This window comes from Dasypus novemcinctus, chromosome 14 (genome assembly GCF_030445035.2).
Source record: "Dasypus novemcinctus isolate mDasNov1 chromosome 14, mDasNov1.1.hap2, whole genome shotgun sequence".
Classification (NCBI taxonomy): domain Eukaryota; kingdom Metazoa; phylum Chordata; class Mammalia; order Cingulata; family Dasypodidae; genus Dasypus; species Dasypus novemcinctus.
Window position 1 is genome coordinate 29,604,024 of NC_080686.1, and position 6,231 is coordinate 29,610,254.

General features: G+C 36.6%; 1 protein-coding gene across 1 annotated transcript in view; it reads right to left on the minus strand.

The window, feature by feature from the left end:
• PPP1R42 (protein phosphatase 1 regulatory subunit 42) overlaps positions 1–5,983 on the minus strand; it is a 73,767-nt gene extending 67,784 nt beyond the window's left edge. Inside the window, exon 1 of the mRNA XM_058275606.2 lies at positions 5,538–5,983. The gene's annotated coding sequence lies outside the window, so the exon portion shown is untranslated. The remainder of the gene's footprint in view (positions 1–5,537) is intronic.
• Between the last annotated feature and the right edge of the window lie 248 nt (positions 5,984–6,231).

Here is a 6,231-nt window from a genome sequence, read left to right on the forward strand (position 1 = left end):
CCTGCCCAGGAATGGCGCCGCCCACACTTCCCGTGATGCTGATGACAACAGAAGCGGACAAAGAAACAAGACTCGGCAAATAGACACAGAGAACAGACAACTGGGGGAGGGGGGAATTAAATAAATAAAAAAATCTTTAAAAAAAAAAAAAAGAGACACAGATTCCTGGTGCTGCTGACAAGAATTTAAGCGGACACCTAAGAACACACAGCAAATGGACACAGAGAGCAGACAACGGGGGGGGGGGGGGGCGGTAAATAAATAAATAAATAAATAAGAACATGAAAATCATCTTAGGAGGAAAAATTGAATTAGGAGGAGACACATTAAATTTTGTGTTCTCACACATTGGCATTTAATTACCCAGTTGTGTTATATAAGTTGTCCACAATAAAATCTTTTAAGAAATAGAATTTATCATTAGGACTCTTTAGGGGAAGGAGATTTGGCTTAATGGATAGAGCATCCACCTACCACATGGGAGGTCCAGAGTTCAAACCCAGGGCCTCTTGACCCATGTGGTGAGATGGCCCACACGCAGTGCTGATGCACGCAAGGAGTGCCTGCTATGCAGGGCTGTCCCCCACATAAGAGAGCCCCACGCACAAGGAGTGCACCCTGTAAAGAGAGTCACCCAGAGCAAAAAAATTGCAGCCTGCCCAGGAATGGCACCGCACACACACGGAGAGCTGTCACAACAAGATGACACAACAAAAAGAGACACAGATTCCTGGTGCCACTGACAAGAATACAAGCGGACACAGAACACACAGCAAATGGACACAGAGAGCAGACAACTTGGCGGGGGGGGGGGAAGGGGAGAGAAATAAATAAAAAATAAATCTTAAAAAAAAAGACTTCAGGAACCTAAATATAATCTACAGAACAAAATGACAAAATCTTCATACATATTTTTGAAATTTGCATATTTCATGATTATTTTTTATACAAGATTGTAAAAGTTTATTGTTTATCAGATCACATTTCAAGTGTGACATATTAACAATATTCTTGAGCTAAGTTTCTATTAATAAATAAAAATAACTTCTTAATTTTGCATTAAAATATTTCATAAAATATTTCACAATAAAAGTATAAAGAATAATATAATATGGGTCCACAGGTCAGCTTAAAATATAAAACATTACAAATATAGTTATAACTCTCTTTTCACTTTTTAAAATTTAGGGTTTCTCATCCCTATTCATGTCCCTATACTTTTACTACAGATGTATGCATACTTACACAATATATAATATCCTTTCTCACATTTTTACATATCATAAATGGAGTATTGTTCAGTTTCAACTTACTTTTGTTTAATATTTTATTTGTGAGAGTCATCCAGGTTTATATGTGTAGCTCTAGAATCTTTGCACTGCTGTGTAATATTCCATTATAAGAAATTTATCCATTCTTCTGATAATAGACATTTGAGGTTTCCATTATTTTTGCTTGTACAGTGTTATTATTATGATTCTTATATATGTCATATATAGCACACATGCAAGAAATTCGTTAGGGAAGAATTAGGAGTGACCACTTCTGGGTTGTAAGTTTCCAACTTTTCTAGATAACATCCAATTGTTCTCCAATGTTCTTTGAATATATTCTCCCACCAGCAGAAAGATGGTTCCCATCGCCCTGCAATCCAGACTTCACCACTGGCAATGCTTGATATTGCCAGTCTTTTTGACAATCCAGTGGGTGAAAAGATATCTCATTGTGCTTTAATTTGCCATTCCCTGATTAGCAGTAGAGAGATTAAGGGTCTTTTTCTCTTTATTGACCTTGTGGAATTCTCTGTTCTTTTAATCGCTGTTTCTTACATTTTGTCCAATTGTCCTATTGCATTGCTTGTGCTATAACTAATTTTTAGGGTATACGTGCATTTATATCAGATACAAATATTTCATTGATTATATGTGTTACAGATATCTTTCCCAAACTGTGGCTTGTCTTTTCCTTTTGTTTGCTTTTTTTTTTGGTTAGAGCAGTTTGTTTTTAATGGTGTCTTCAAAAGAACAGAATCTTTTATTTTTTAAATGTAGTCAAATGTATCTAATTACTACAGCTTAATAATATTCCCCACCTTGGTTACTCTGGGTCCTTAATGCTTTCATATACATTTTAAAATGAACTGGTCATGTTCTAACTTGGAATTGCTTTGAATTTATAAACAATTTGTGAAGAACTGTCATCTCTCTAATATTGAGTCTTCTCTTTCATGAACATGGTATCTCTCTCCATTTTGGCTCCTTTAATGACTTCCAATAGTTTTATAATTTTTTTCATTAAAGTCATGCATATATATATTTAGAGTGATTCTTGGGGACCATATATTTTTGTTGATATTGTATAAGGCATTTTTTAAGCAATTACATTTTGTTTTTAGTGTATAGAAATGCAATATTTTAAAATGTTTCTTTTTATCTAGTAATACGGTTAATGAGGCTTATTAATTCTAAGAATTTATAGAGTCCCTTGAGTTTTCCATGCAGGCAATGAGATAAGTCAATAACAATTTATTACTTTCAAATCTTTATATCTTTTTGCTTTTTCTTTTTATTGTTTTACTGCACTGGCTAAACATCTAGTACACTATTGAATAGAAGTGATGAGATCATATACATTTGCTTTATTCCTGATACCAAAGTTATTTCTTGTAACATTTTACTACTTACGTATGATGTTGACTGTGATATCCATTCTTAGGTAAGGAAATTATTTTCTCTTCCTAGTTTGTAAAAGGTTTTGTTTATGTTTTGTGTTTTTAAATCATGAATGGGTGTTTATGAAATGCATTTTTTGTGCATTAGAGGATATGATGAAATTTTTATATTTTATATTCCAAAGATAATCCAAACTTAGAATAGTAAAAATATAAATGAATTAAGTTTGCTAATATTTTATTTGGAAATTTTGCATCTATGCTTCAGAGGGATATTGGCCAGTAATTTTCTTTCTTGGTTTTGGTATCAAGGTACATTAACTTCATGAAATCAGCTGGCAAATAATCCCGCTTTTTATTCCTTGAATGTATGGTTGAATTTTCCTGTAAAACCATCTGGGCCTGGTGGCTTCTTTTTCCAGTGGGGAGCAGTTTGGGGAGGATAAATGTTATACCACTGTTTTAGTTTCTTTAATGATTATAGGTCTGTTCAGACCCTCTATTTCTTCTGTAATCAGTTTTGGGAAATTGTTTCTTAATTGAAGTGAATCTTTTTAAGTTTTAATTTTGTTGATACAGTTATTTTATTATAATATTCTTATTTTTTCATCCTCTGCTGTTGCTATGATAGTTCCCTTTTTCATTCCTAATTTTATTTTGTATATTCTCCTTTTTTCCTTGATCAATCTTGCCAGATTTATCTTGAACAAGCATGTATGTTTTATTAGTACATCCGAAGAGAACCAATTTAGCCTTGTTGACTATCTCTATTTTGTTTGTTTCATTAATTTATCTCTTTAAAATTTCTATTTTGAGGCTTATTTTGTTCTTCTGTTTCTAAGTCTAAATGTGGATGAGCTTCATTAGTTTTCAGTTTTTCTTTTCTATTACAAATATTTAAACTTAGAATGCTCTAAGTTGTGTACTGCTTTAGCTGATTCTATAAGATTTGATATTTTCATTATCGATCAGTTCTTATTGTTTGCTAATATCTATGGTTTTGTGACCTTTATTTAACTTAAAAATTTTTAGAACTCTTTTTTGGAAATGCCAAATATCTTTTGTATATGAATAACTGGGTGAAATGCACATTTTAAAGAACTTAAATCATTATTTCTGAAGTGCCATATATATTTTTTGAGTAATAACTTGACACTGATCATAAACTGTACTATATCAGTGTTTCTTAAGTTGGGGTCTTCAGAACTAGTCAAGGTGGTCCTCAAGTTCTCTCTGAAACTCTAAATATTTTGTGTTTTCATCGAATAACATTTTGTTTTGTCTTATTAATACAAGTCAATGAGTTTGTACTAGATTCAGTTTCTGTGTTTACCATGTCTGCACTTGTCTTGCTTTTTGGTTGCATGGCCTTAGCAATGGGTTGGCTGTTCCTTCACGGATGGAGCCAGGTGGCTCCTGCCCTCACTGCTCCTACAGACCATGCATCTCATCTCTCAACTTTGACCCCAGGGCTTCCCTCTTGCAGCTGAGGTAAGAGACTTTGCTACACAGGTGTTGTGTATGAGTAACCCTGTAGTATGAGAAAGGAGATGCACTGTGAGGGAAACTAAACAGTAGGCAATGGGAGCCAGGAATCTCTCTTCTTTCCCACATGGACTTGTGGGAGACACAGTAGTTTCAAAAGACCTTTCTAAAAACATGCTGTAATCTTCTGGTTTATACACTATTTTAAATTTGTTCTCCCTCCATCTCTGTTTTATTCCCTTTCCCCCTTACTCCTGTTTCCTTTGGATTGCAACTCCAAAAAGAAAAAAAGATTAGTACATGAGTTTTTGCTTCAGGCTGTTTTCTAACCTGGGCTAAAACAGAAATTTTGGATCATTTAAATGTTCATGAAAGACCAAGCTAGAAATGAATCCTGTCTCTAGGTTTCAGTATACAAATTTATGTTTGTGTGCAGTAATACATTTAATTATCTCAGATGATGAGAAAAGGAAAGAGGCAGGCTTAATATGTAAATGATGTATTTATTAAATCAAGGGGAGGCCAATGGACCTCACCAGAAAGCTTTTCAGGAGGTGGAAAATGGGACAGGAGAGAACTGAAAACAACACCATTCACCTAGTTAAAATAATGTTGGTATTTTATTTAATTTTATTGGTTTAGAGAAGCTATAAACTTCAGGAGTTTAAACTAGTACCTAGTTTGGTTTTGAATACACTTTTAGAATGTTATAATAAAAACAATTATGTTGATATTTGAGAGGTGTGCTGATTTTCTTTTAAAAGCGGTTAATTCCTTTCTAAAGTCTGAGAAACCGTCCTTCCTTAATTCTTTCCCAGGAGAAAACGCTGTTATTTGGGAGCCCTAGCATATTTCTATCTCTCTAAATCCTCTTTACAGGATGGGACAGTTTACAGCTGTTTCGCAGGCGCTCCGGGAATCCATTTTAATAGATCCTTGGCTTTCATCTCTCGGGGCTCCTACAGACTAGATGCGGTGGTCAAAGTTTCCCGAAGTTTCTACCTACATTTTACCATCGCGAGCTCCCGACGCCAGAGATTCTAGGTGCTCGAAATCACCTCCCGAAATTCCGGCTCCCGCCCTCAGCCTTTCCCCTCTTTTAGGCTCAGATCTAAGCCCAACTATGCCTCTCCCCACTCTGTCAGCTCCGTGGCTTCCCCTCACCCGTGTTACCCTTCCTTAGAGATGTTTCCTATCTTTGCCTGATCGAAGTCATTTGTTAAATATCCAAACTTCCAGGCTATTTTCCTCGAAATTCTAGTTCATTGCGTCTAGAGATGCCCAGGGTTCTGCATTTTAACAAGTGCCCCAGGAAAGCCCTACGATCAGGCAAATTAGAGAAACACGGCCCCAGGGTTTCCTAGGCCCCCACGCTTCTTGCCTGAGGTCGTCTCACGACTTCAGCGACCAGCCAGGTTTGTAGCTCAGGCTTGGTAAATTCCGCGTGTACAGGGTTCCTCAGCAAGTGCAGGGGCGGTTGCCAAGCAACCAGACGCTTTCGGTCTAGTTAGGTTCGCGGGAAATCTCGCGATGTTGCGGGAGGCACCACCCGGAGGCTTTCAGCTTCTTGGTTCTGTGTGACGCGGCGACCGGAGTCCATGGGGGCGCTAGCAGGCTCGGAGTGAGTGGGCGCCAGGTAGCTTGGAAGTTCCGTAAGACATCGCTCACTTTACCGTTTTAGTGGATCAGGCAGTCACTAGAACAGATTTTGGCAGGGCACCATTTTTTCCCCACTGGATTATCCTGCCATCAACTTTGAGCCTTTCAGTGGCCAATAGCCACCTTTTCCCAATAATAAACCAGAAAAGGAATCGTCTAAATCGAAGTGTAAACCGTATCGGCCTTTTCATGGATAAAATCCAAAGTTCTTAGTGACGTTCAAGGTCATGACCTTCATTATGACCAACCCAACCGCTTGCTACTTTCCATCTGTACACTACGAATCTAGCACTGTGGCAAATGTGCGATATTTAAAAAAAAAAAAAACATTTTTTCTCTTTACTCCGTTCCTCAAAGTACCAATAACACACACTTTCTTCCTTCTTTAATTCTTTTTAAGAATTTTGTTTCGTTGT